The sequence below is a fragment of the Panulirus ornatus genome, chromosome 23 (assembly GCF_036320965.1).
Source record: "Panulirus ornatus isolate Po-2019 chromosome 23, ASM3632096v1, whole genome shotgun sequence".
NCBI classification, from domain to species: domain Eukaryota; kingdom Metazoa; phylum Arthropoda; class Malacostraca; order Decapoda; family Palinuridae; genus Panulirus; species Panulirus ornatus.
The window spans coordinates 18,448,671-18,461,893 of NC_092246.1; the positions used below are offsets into that span (position 1 = coordinate 18,448,671).

The following is a 13,223-nucleotide window of genomic DNA, read 5'->3' on the forward strand; positions in this document are numbered from 1 at the left end:
CTTTTAGATCAGATATTGTGTCGGGCAGAAATGCAAAGTTTGTCATATTTCATCGTCAAATCGGGTTAATGTATAAGTGTTGTTTTCTTCAAGATGAAACTGCAAAGGTGTTTAGAACCGATCAGTAGACTATATATGTACCCTTTCATTTAGAGTTTCCAGAGGGCCGTGCAGACGCGTCCAATAAGATCAACTGATGCGTTTGCTCTAACTGAACAAAACGCTGGTCTTTCAGTAGTCCACTCCATGTCGGAGTACATCGGTTGTCCATTAATCTTTGATATCTAAACGCCGGGCGAGATCATTATCCACTAAGAGCCTTTGATGTGAGCGGACGTTTGTTGTCGGAATGGGTGGGTGTCAATGATCTATAGTGTGAGGATGTGTCGTGACACAGTGTCAGCTACTTTTGTTGATATCTACAGGTGTGTCAGGTCATCAACCTTCTTGCACAAGTCACTGTGAAGTAAATGCAGGATGACGTTGTCTAAACTAAATAATCCTCTACTAACATTCTTACCATCAGTCAGCTGGATAAGAGCAGATCCAAATTAATTCATATATATATATATATATATATATATATATATATATATATATATATATATATATATATATATATATATATATATATATATATATATATATATATATATATATATATATATATACAAAACTTTCGCATAAAGTATAAAAGATTCAAGATTCATCAATTAAAATCTATTTGAATCTCTTCTTCTCATCCTTAAACGACTAATAAGTCCTTAGGGAAAGTTTGCTTAGAGGTGTCAACAAGAAATATCTGCACATTTCAAGATCGTCTGAGACAATAGGTTTACACCAGCAGGCTGATTACTAGGATTGATCCCAAGCTGAAACGATAAAATGTTTAGATAGAGAAAGTGAGTGAGAGCTACTTTGCCTCGGAATGTCATCTATATGTAGAAAGCTCTGGGAACACACCTTCCTTTTGCTAGTGTAACTTATTGGACGCGCGCTCGTGAGGCAAGGGTTGGTTTTGCCACATAGAAAGCTACTAAATTTCACCTGAAAAGCAACCGACCGGTGTGTGTTTGGACAAAAGACGAACTTCCGACTGACGGAGAGAAATAAAAGTTGCTTTACGATTTAATGCTGCTCAGTTCCAACGAGATTAAGAAGTGGCTTCGTGCCCGAAGCTAAAGATCAAAGATGTGATATAGTTAACACACCCTAAAGTCACACTCATCATCCCGGTCAACAATTTATATTCGCGATGGTGATGACAACGCAGCGTAACCCTGTTCTCTGGGCATGCACGTCGTACAGGGGACGAGAAGCGGATGCTAAACCACTGACGATATTTCTGGTGCACTAATGAGCTGTTGCCAGTATTATCTTTCCTCCCTCCATTAAGCGCAAGTCGGCATGAATAGATATCCATTTGCATCACAGGTTCCTCATGGAATATGATCTCGCTCGGCATAGAAAGGTTAAAGATATATACACATCTAGTGTATTACAGAGTTGAGTACACTGCCACATAGACCAATGCATTTTCCAGTTAGAATTAGCCGTCTAGATCCGTCCTTAAACTTAGACATTGCCCTGTAGACATGTCAAACAACAGGTGATTATATTGGAAGCGACTTAACGGTGATCTGAAAGCGTTAGCTCAAAAAATTTGCCGTCGACAACATGGTTCCAGCCAAGCACCTTTAACTTTACGGGATTTGAAGCCGAAGAAAACGACGCATATATGTTAAGCATTGTTGACGTTAACGTAGATAGACGCTAAATTTCTACCTAATGCAGCATCTGAGAGAAAATAAGTATCACTTACGAGGTCGCTCATAACGCTTAAAAAACGTGCACGGATCTTATAATAATTATTCCACAAACCCTGAAGCATTCAAAATCACCTACTACACTATTTGGTCTACCTCAAAAGCTTTTAGCTGGAATGTTGAAATGTGTATATTCAGCTTTTCGCACAGAACATCTATTCAGTCATATTAATTGTTATAAGCATATAAGACATTTTCTTGTTATAAACAAAAGATAGGGTTAGTAACGTACCCTTCTCTAATGATAACCTATGTCACTCGACACTTAAAGATTGTAAAACAGGTTAAGGAGAGGTCATCAGTGGATGAACCAAGGCGGCAGAAAGAGGTGACATAACTACTGTTATCAGGAGTAACCCCAGACGATCTTGCAGCGGTGAGGACCAGCCGGGGTATATAAGGAGGTGTGAACCTTCCTCCGGCACCATCAGCATGAAGGTCTTGGTGTTGTTCGCTCTGGTGGCTGCGGCCGCTGCCTTGCCCGAACTCGGCTTGAATGATCTCGCTGGTTACCAGGGAGATGAAGCTGCAGCGGCTGGTGAGTATCTTAGTAACATTCACTGACTTATGTTAACTAGACAGTACACTTAGGACAAAGAAAAAATATTGTAATACAGCAATAATGAATGAAATTACTAAGACCAAAAGTGGTCAGTGATTGTGTCAAGTCAATGATCTTGATAGATTGATGTAAGGACAGTTGTAATCAGTCACCAACACAAATTCTATGCAGAGATTGTTGTTAAATTTTGAATGATTTTGCATGCATAAATTACCGATTCTTTGCTATGATTACTTCTAATTTTTTCATGTATTTGTAAAGTAGTAGAATATTCCCTTTAATGGTTATCTTTGACTGTGTCTCAGGCGTGGCTTTAGCCCAGAGGCAGCGCGACGTCAATTATCTACTCTACAAGGTGTTCGAGCCTCTGCGGGATGAGAGGTTGAAGACATTGGCAGACACCTTTGACCCAGAGGCTGATGTTTCCCGCTACGCTGACGGTGGAGCCGCCGTTCATAAACTGATGGGAGAATTGAGGGCTGAGAGGCTTCAGAAGAAAGGACGTGTTGTGACAGCTCTCACCACCCGCGACCGTGAGGAAGCACTCATGCTCTTTGAGGTTTTCATGCAGTGCCAGGATTGGGATACTGCTGTTGCTACTGCTGCCTATTTCCGTGAGAGAATGAACGAGGGGGAGTTTATTTATGCTGGGTACGCAGCTGTCAAGCACTCTCCGCTTGGTGAGCGCCTTGTGCTGCCACCCGTCTATGAGATCGTGCCACACTTTTTCATTGATTCTAGAGTCATGATGGAAGCATATAAAGCCAAGATGACTGCCACGCCAGCCATGATCAAAATGGGCTTCACAGGCACCAAGAGGAACCCTGAACGGAAAGTTGCTTACTTCACAGAAGATATTGGTCTCAGTACCCACTACGTGAACTGGCATATGGAATATCCCTTCTGGTGGAAAGACACCTACGGCCGTCACATTGAGCGCAAGGGTGAGATCTTCTTCTGGATACATCACCAGCTTGCAAACCGCTTCGACGCAGAGCGCATTTCCAACCACCTGAAAATTTCCGAGCCAATACGGGAGGATAAACCACTGAAAGAGGGATACGCTCCTCAGATTTCATACAAGAATGGTGTGGCATTCCCATCCCGTCCCGACGACGTCATGCTTGTGGATGTAGATGGTCTTCCCATGATTCGTGAGTTGGTGCAGCTTGAGAGCCGCATCCGCGATGCCATTGACCATGGTTACATCGTTGGCAGGGAGGGATCCATCATAGATATCAGGAATGAACGCGGTGTTGCTATCTTGGGTGATGTGATTGAGTCCTCTCTTACAGCCCCAACCCTGAATACTACGGCTCTCTGAACAATATGGCTCACAAGGTGATTGCCCGTCAGGCTGATCCCCACGGAAAGTACGGCATGCCTCCCAATGTCATGGAGCACTACATGGGTGCTACTAGGGACCCCAGCTTCTATAAACTGCACAAGCGCATCGACAACCTCTTCAGAAAGCATAAAGATAGTCTTCCACCTTATACTAAAGAAGAACTTGTGCTCCCTGGTGTGGCCATTGGCAATGTAGCCATTGATGGTCCATTGGAGACCTACTTGGAGGACTATGAAATCATCCTTCCCAATCTTTTCGAGGATAGAGCGGAAGCAGAAGTAGAAATTAGCGCAATGATGCCACGTCTGAGGCACAAAGATTTCTCCGTCAATATTGATATTGTCAACAACAATGAGGCAGAAGTCTTGGCCACAGTGCGCATCATGGCCTGGCCACTTCGTGACGCTAACGGTGTTGAGCTTTCATTCGATGAGGGTCGTTGGCATGCTATCGAACTAGACAAGTCCTGGAAAACACGTAAGTATAAAAGATTCTTCATGATAATATTGTACAAAATGTCTGCTTTTGTAAATATACTGTGTGGGATTACATGAGAAATAGAAAATGAAAGTCTATAAAGAAATCAAAGGTTGAGCTACATTTCCCATGGTATTTTATGATGATAGGGTAACAGGTATGGCTTGTTTTCGTAGCATAACAGAATTTCTCTTTTCATTTACTAACAGTGGCCCCTGGCGAGAACCACATCGTCCGCAAGTGCACTGAGGCCTCAGTGACGGTGCCTGACGTGCCAAGCATGAAGACTCTGATGGCTATGACTGAGGAGGCCCTTGCTGGTGGCACTGAACTGCATCTTGAACAGTTCGAGAGCGCCACTGGTCTGCCTAACAGGTTGCTCCTACCCAAGGGCAACGCAGCTGGTGTGGAGTTCATGCTGGTGGTGGCTGTGACCGACGGTGCAGCTGACGCAGCCATTGAAGGCCTTCCCACAATGACCAAGTACCACCACTTGGGCGTGAAGGGAGTGTCCCCTGACAGGAAGCCCCTCGGCTATCCACTGGACCGTCGCGTCCCTGACGAACGTGTCTTCCGCGAGATCCCCAACTTCAAGGAGGCCATCGTCAAGGTCTACAACTACGGTGAACATATTCACCATCACTAAGAAATATTTGATGATTAGCTAAAACGAAATAAAAGAAAAAATCTTAGATATTACAAAGAGTATCCATATGTTCATGAGGATCACTGATCGCATAGCGGAAAAAGATGAAAATATGCTATTTTCTAATGAAGCATTTTCTCCAAGGTAAGAATTGAATCATCTCGTAGGAAATATGAACAGATGGAATTCCTGTATATGATCATCAACAGCTTTAAGAGGGTTGGTTAGCTATCGACTCTGTAGTCGAGACTTCAGTGATCGATGCCCAAAAAGACATCTCTTGTACGTGTTCCAGCCTTCCTTCAGAATGAACATTCGTCTTTTACATACACATTATGTCAATAAATAGCCAAAACTCTAATACTGTGTTTTATCTCTTCACCTAGGAAAAATGATTAGAAATAAAGTTTAGCATAATTTGATGTGAATGTGAAAAAGGAGACATGATTTTGCCTTAGATTCTTAACGGTGAGGCCCTCTGGTGAGAACCATCAGATATATTGCAGTGCATATATATATATATATATATATATATATATATATATATATATATATATATATATATATATATATATATATATATATACGGAGATTATCCTGAGGTGATATGAGGCAGCCCTTGATTATGAGACCACACTCTAGTCCTGAGCCTCGCATCTCGAGGTCACCCTGAGAGAAACCTCTCACAGATGAGATCCGTCATTTACTTATAACATTAAAACGACCAAAGCTTGAATTAAGGTTTTAATCCCGGTGGACCCTAAGAATAAACAGGATTCCATACTATTGCTTGCAAGAACGAACTTTGCAATTTCAGTGGTGGAAGCGTTTCCCCAATCTGTGTGGTGGTCAAGAGAGGTTTTAATATTAGTAAAGCAGTAGTATATTGATCGATTCTGACTCTAATCTTACCTACTCTTTCCCTGTTTGATGAATGTGAGAACTCATCAGAATTAATTAGTATGACTCCACAAGAGTCCATCTTTTCCATCCATCCGCCTCATCAGATGAAAACAACGTGTGATTTTCTTTTTTAAATCCCAACACCACCACACTGATTCCGCCTTGTTCGTTCCATGGCGCTAAACACTGACAAGAAAACGATCACTTTGTAGACCCTTAACAACCCAGTCACACTGTAACCCCCTCATCTGATCATGCTCTCCGTTGCGCCACTGAATCTGTCTTAACTGCTTTAAGAACTTTAATTTGTCCCCAGGCAACTTTAAAGCACATTTTATTATCAACCAAATCATTATGAATGAATCATCAAGGAACGATGACATATGAAAAGTAGTTGAAAACACATCTTGTTACCTAGGCCAACCTCCCCCACACAACCCCCCTTAACCACAAGGCACTTCCCCACTCTCCCTTTAACAGTCAGGCCAGTGTATACCTCGCAATGACGCTACCAAGACGGAATCTATGTATTGGTGTTGTGATTTGAAAACTTTATGAATTGTTTGCACCCAATGAGGGCGGATCGTCCCTGTGCAACATGTGGTGCAGCATATAGTAAAAAATTACATATCACATGAAATTATTTGAACTTCGGGAATTGCGATTTCACCTTCATAACAATCATCACGGACAAGTGTGATCATCATATCAGCGTTGTAGGATCGCGATGGAGTTCCCACCTGACAACACACAGGACTTCCCAACACCCACCAGACTTATCAGTACGTATCGCAGAGCCTCCCTCTCCACTCACACCAAGAAGTGACAACAGAGCGTCTTATAAGAATGCCTCAGGCACAAAATAGTACCACGCACCCGAATTCCAAGTGTCCCCTTCCATTAGAAGGAACAAACTCCATGTGGGAGACTAGAGCATCAAATTCTTCTACAGCACATAGACAATGCAGGAGACTGACTCCCACGAAGGCGTTGTACAACCTTAAAAATGCAAGAGGAGAACTCTCCTCTGCCTTTGCTGACCCAATCGTTGCTGTCAAACCGTATGAGTGAAGCAAAGATACGAGCAAATAAGCAGATCATCAGAAAGAAGAATAATCTTAGATGGAAGATTGACAAGATCTATTACGATAGTTTATGGACGAAAGGATCAGACCCAGATGATAAGAACATCATTGATCGTTCGCCTTAGTCCTTAACCCAGGATGAAAAACTTACTCTAGGATTTAGACTCTTTTAAATCCATTGATGCTTTTAGTGTGAAACATCTAGTACCTACAGCAAAATCCGCTAATAACGCCAACCTAGAGTCTTATTTATCTGGTTCAGTTCTAACTGCCTTGGCCTGTGATAGCATTTCCGTGTGTAGTGCCATATACGTTCCAAAGCGCCATTGAAAATTTCAGGAAAAATAAAGATATTCGTATTGCAAAATGAGATAAAAATAGTCAGTTAGTAATTCTAAGTACAGTGGACTATAGATGAAAACGTCAGGATCTTTAAATGATATTGAGACTTAGAAAAAATTAACATCCGAACCCCTTACTGATAAGTAAAGACCTTTAACCCTGGACGCGACCACATTGTTAAATATGCACCAGGACATTATGAAGTCAGTAAGGATTGTTAATCCCTCTGTCCCTGAAACTCACAATGATGGATGTCCCCTCAGACTAATTTTCTCTTTTGTTAATTCTTCTGGTTATAGATTCTCCAAATGGTTAGCTCAATACCTTAGCCATGTTCAAGGAAAAATCTTTCCATCGCATGTTATGAATGGCTTAGATTATGTAAACAAGGATAGAAACATTGATTTGCCAGAACATAAACTCAACAGTTTTGATGTGAATTCCCTGTCTACTTAAGTCTGCATTGAAGAAACCAACACGTACCTAAAGAGAAACATGCCTAATTTTAGTCTTGCCTTACCCCTGCCCACAAAAATTTTCATTGACTTAACAGATCTTTGTATTTGCAGTGATAAAGATCATAAAAATGGTATAGATAATCTCTATAGATAGAAATTTAGTCTTGCCATGGGAAAATCCCCTTAGTCCCATTTTCAGCAATTTATTCATGAATAACTTTACGACTTCAGTCAGTAATCACCCAAAAATCTGGCTTAGATACGTTGATGATGTGTGGTCTCCCTGGTTATCTTCCCGAGATCGTGATGTTTTGTTTGATGAATTGAACAACAATCACCCCACCATCAAATTCAAGATTGAAAAGAAGGTAAACTGCTGTTTCTTAATGTGTTCATATCTAGGGAATCTGGTCACTTTATCCTTTAAGATCTACAGGAAGTCTACTAACTCTGAGAGTTACATTCATTATATTTCTTTAGTATAGGATCCTTCCGTATAGATATCTATAGTTATGTCCATGTCTTTAAGAGCATCACAGATATGTGATTCCATAAGTCTGGTAGATGAATGTAGTCATATAAGACGTACCTTTAGGCAGTTATGTTATCGTAAGTGGCTTGTGAACAAGGCTTACTGGAAAGCCAGGAAAACATTTTATACATCTAGTAACAATAATGTGGAAAAGAATGATAGGTATAAATGTATGTGTGTGTGCCTGTCTGTCTGTGTCTGGAAACACGCACAACTCTTTATCAAATTAACTCAAAGTCTACTTCTATTTCAAACTTACTCCGGAGCCACAGTCAGTAACAAGGGTCACAGAGCACGACAAAACCCATTAACCCTATAAAACGCGTAGTTTTCAGGTTATCCCTTCACAAACGCTGCTTAAAATCGTTACGTAAAATAACTTCTGGGCGATAACCAGGGACGCACTGAAACAAACAACTATGTCAAAACAAGATAAGAACAGTTCGTAAGGAGTTGATCTTAGTCAAACCAGAGATGAGGCGTACATCATTATCTGCCTAGCAACAGTGGGTAGGTTAGAGATAGTTTGGGCTGAACCCTATGCCAGCAATGATCATGGTGATTATATATATATATATATATATATATATATATATATATATATATATATATATATATATATATATATACATATCATTTATATATATATATCATTTATATATATATATATATATATATATATATATATATATATATATATATATATATATATATATATATATATATTTATATATATATATATATATGATAAAAGGAAGAAATTGAGAGTAAACAAAAGGTAAGAATTGCTCAGGGTTCTGCAGGAGTTTGTAGACTTGCTATCCGGAGACAGTCATAACACAGGAGGAGATGTTGTGGCCTAGTGGTTATCGTTGCTGACTGGGAAGCAATCACGCGTTGCCTGAGGTCCACTGGGCATAGGTTCGAGTCCTGGTCCACAGTCCAGCACCAGCTTTTCATCCTTTCCACGGGGATGATCGATGAATTAAGTGATTGACTTAGGATGTCGAGTATATATATATATATATATATGCGTATGTGTGTGTGTGTGTGTGTGTAGATTAGATGGCCTTGATTAAGGTGTTCAGCTGCGCGTGCCCTCTCAATGACACATAAAAAAGAGCGTATCTGTTCGAGAGATTCACAACGGTCAGTACAAACAGAAGCGTTACCGGTCGCTGCCTTTAAGAGGTTCCACCGCGGAGGAGGAGGAGGAGGAGGTCATCCTTTGATGAAGCTACGTCATCATCAGTGGACGAAAATCTGTCGTCTCGTACAATGACTTCTCCTCCAGAGGAGTCCCTTACTTCCCTGCTCGTGCGTGGAGCGCAGCTTCTAGGCTGCAGAAACCCCCTCAAAAAAGGTGGGCCTTGGAACACACACACACGCACACACACAAAGCCTGGTACCCATTCTTCGACGAACCCTGAGGGAAGGATGCACTGCTGGGATTGACTGTGGGCCAACTGTAGCGCCCATGGTCATATGTCGTGTGTGTGTGTGTGTAAATACCTGGTTCCATTGGATCTCTTTACCACCTATGATCATCCACGAGAGAGAGTAAGTCATCATTATCTCCAACTCGCATCCTATCGCTCGTCACCACAACACGTACAGACATAACCCATCCCATGTCAACCACATCCCCACCAGACCAGACCGCTGAGGGTTTTCTTCCCGCCCATATAGGAGACGCGATCAACTCAACCAGTCTCATACTTAGCGTCCCACACACACACACACTCACACACACACACACGCATTGTCTTACATAAGATAAACAACCCCCTTACTGTTATCAGTTGTCGCGCCATCGTTAAGGCTTTTGTCAAAATAAGATAAGAAGCAGGTCTCAAGGAGGCCGGTAGAAGACTCATCCACAGGAACCCAGTCACAGTCATCACCTTAGCAACTATAGGGAGGAACTGGGTTACTACGTTATTCGTGTCCCTTTCACTAGTAATAATGATAATGATAATGATAACTAATGATGATAATTACAGAAGGTTTATTGGCCAAGAATGTTATGTTTCGTGTAAGGTTTATTGGCCAAGTATGTTGTACGTGCTATAAAGTTTATTTGTCAAGAAAGTTATACATGATATAAGGTTTATTTGCCCAGAAAGTTATACATAATATAAGGTTTATTTGCCCAGAAAGTTATACATAATATAAGGTTTATTTGCCCAGAAAGTTATACATAATATAAGGTTTTCTTGCCCAGAAAGCTACGTATACATAATATTAGGTTTATTTTCCCAGAAAGTTATACATAATATGAGGTTTATTTGCCAAGAAAGTTGTGCATTGTATGAGGCTAGGTTAGGTAAGGTTTGGAGAGAGAGAGAGAGAGAGAGAGAGAGAGAGAGAGAGAGAGAGAGAGAGAGAGAGAGAGAGAGAGAGAGAGAGAGAGAGAGACAGACAGACAGACAGACAGACAGAGTTACATAGAATTACATAGATACACAGACCCAAGATTCAAGCGTGATGGTCTGGCCTGATTACTACTGTCTTGGTTTACATTATTACATTACATGAGCAAATTATGTTAAAGTAATTAGAAACACGAAATAAAACGCTGTTATTAAACACTTATCTAGATACTATTACTTGTATATGACCTGCATAATGAAGATGATACAGCGAAGGATTTCCCTGATTTCCTTACTTGTTCTTAGTGAGAATATGATATGATCCCCTCACACACGCTCAAGCACTATGTATAATATTACATTTGCTGTTCTGTCGTATATTCATCTTGTTCTCGATGATGTTCTTGGATATGTGAACGTGAGTTTTAAATCGTTTATCCTCTTTTGTATTCCATATTCCTCCACATCGTCTTCTCGGAACCTTGACGATTCTCATGGAACTGTTTTTCGCCAATACACGTCGCACGCTTACACTCTGATACACATAGATCATCGTCATTCCCTCACACACCCTTACAAACGCACACACTCCCATATCGACGATGCTAGACCCTCGCTTACATACATATGTTAAGGCAGCGCACGCTCTCAGTAGCCCACAGAGTATGTTGGGTACTCGCGCTTCATCTCAGACAAACGCTGTCACATGATGATCACTACACATAGCCATACACGCCATACGACCGCATGCATACACACACAGATAAGATCAGACACACGCATGATGCTGTCATCAGAAGAAATACACACATAACGAATGAAAACTTACATGTGCCCACACACACACACACATACAAATAAACAGACATTTGTGAATACAGGAATGAATTCGTATGACAGACATAGGGAAAACATACAAAGATGAACACAAGGTAACAGCTGAGAAATATATAAACATTAGACACATGCGCGTGGGCACGTACACAAAAAATACTCAAGTGTAAACCTCTTTGATTAGAGCTAACATTTAACTAGATAGATTAGAAACCTTTAGCCACATATACACTGGATACACCTTCACAGTGACCTATCACAGGTGCCTACACAGAAGCCGATCACCACCACCTACGCAGTAACCGATCACTCTCACTTACACAGACACCGATCACCCTCACTTACACAAGAACCGATCACCCTCCCCTACACAGGCAACGACCACCCTCACCTACGCAGGAACAGATCACAGGCACCTACATAAGCACCGATCACCACCACCTATACAGCAACCGATCGCCAACACCTAGACGATGATGATTTGCCACCGACACCAACACAGATATCGTATCGTCTGTCTCGTTAAGATACGTGAGAGGAGTGTGACATCAGCAAAGTCGTGCGGAGGTCACCCAGACCAGACACTGAGGACGGCTCTCTTGACTAGCCGGCAGGAGTGTTGTCTGGCGAGGCGCTGCTGTATCCATGCCGAGCCTTCGCAGGGGCGTACCCTGCGCTCAGTCGACGTCAGTTTACCGGGAGACGCAGTATGTCAATGGTATTGGTACCAGGCCGCACTGTATGATGTAGAAATTCGCGGATGATACTAAACTGTTGGATGCAAATCGTCATCGGAGATTTTGACATCTGCAGCTACAAATTGACATAGACAAAGTGATGGTCTGGGCTTCATAAGTGGAAAATGAACTTCCACATTGATAAGCATAAAGTTTTGCATGTCGATAGTAAAAACGAGAAGGAGAGATACAGTATGAACTCTCCTGAACAACAAAAGGGTAAAATAGGAAAAAAGACTTCGGCGTGAGAATCTCTGGTGGCCTGTTATTAAGTGAGCAGTGCACAGTAGCAGAAGAAAAAGTGAACAAAAATCTCAGATTCATGGGTAGTGGCTTTTGAATTCATATCTGGAGAAATCATACTCATTCTTTATAGTTCATTGGGGGTGTTCCCTATCTTAAATACTTTGGTCAGTTTAGGTCACCCTACTTGAAAAAAAAGGAAAAAAAACACAGACAATCTAGAAAACACCATCGAGCTACCAAGATGATTCCCGGATTAAAACTAAATCCAACATTTGCCTACTAAACAACGTGAATCTTTATAGATTACGAAAGACAAGATTAATCTGTGATCTCGTCTGATGTCACCCATAGTAATGGATACAAACTCGTAGGCCAATGTTTTTTTTAACGCGAATGAGTCAAAGGCTTCTTTCTTCAACAGGGTTGTTAACTAATGGGATGAATTACCAATTACAGTCGTTGAAAGCACAACTATAGGTACTTTTAAGAGCATTTCCCTTCAAGTCCTTAGTTACACCCACAGCTTACAGGATTTCTCTTTGGATCATGTGTATGTCTTTCTGTCTTTACCAAGCTAATCTGTGAGTTTCTGAACTCTTCCTCTATCAAAAACAGCCCTGAAAGGACCCAGTGGTCTGTCGTTGTTTGAGTTCCTTTGTATTCCCTTGTCTGCAAGTAAGGTTAGATCATTTTTCAATTTACCCCAAGGTTTTTCTTCTGTAATGACACCTTGCGGGCAGTTGAGAAATCAGTCTTGATTCGATTCATTTACTGAAAAAGATCCTTAGATTCCATTTTGTGACCAAAAACTCGAAAAAAAAATATTAGTCTGGAACACCTTGGGAGCTGTCGGTA

The 13,223-nt window shown here is 41.2% G+C and overlaps 1 pseudogene; it reads left to right on the forward strand.

Moving 5' to 3' along the window:
* Positions 1–2,207: 2,207 nt before the first annotated feature.
* LOC139756844 (pseudohemocyanin-1-like) lies at positions 2,208–5,220 on the forward strand (annotated as a pseudogene).
* The last annotated feature ends 8,003 nt before the right edge of the window (positions 5,221–13,223 follow it).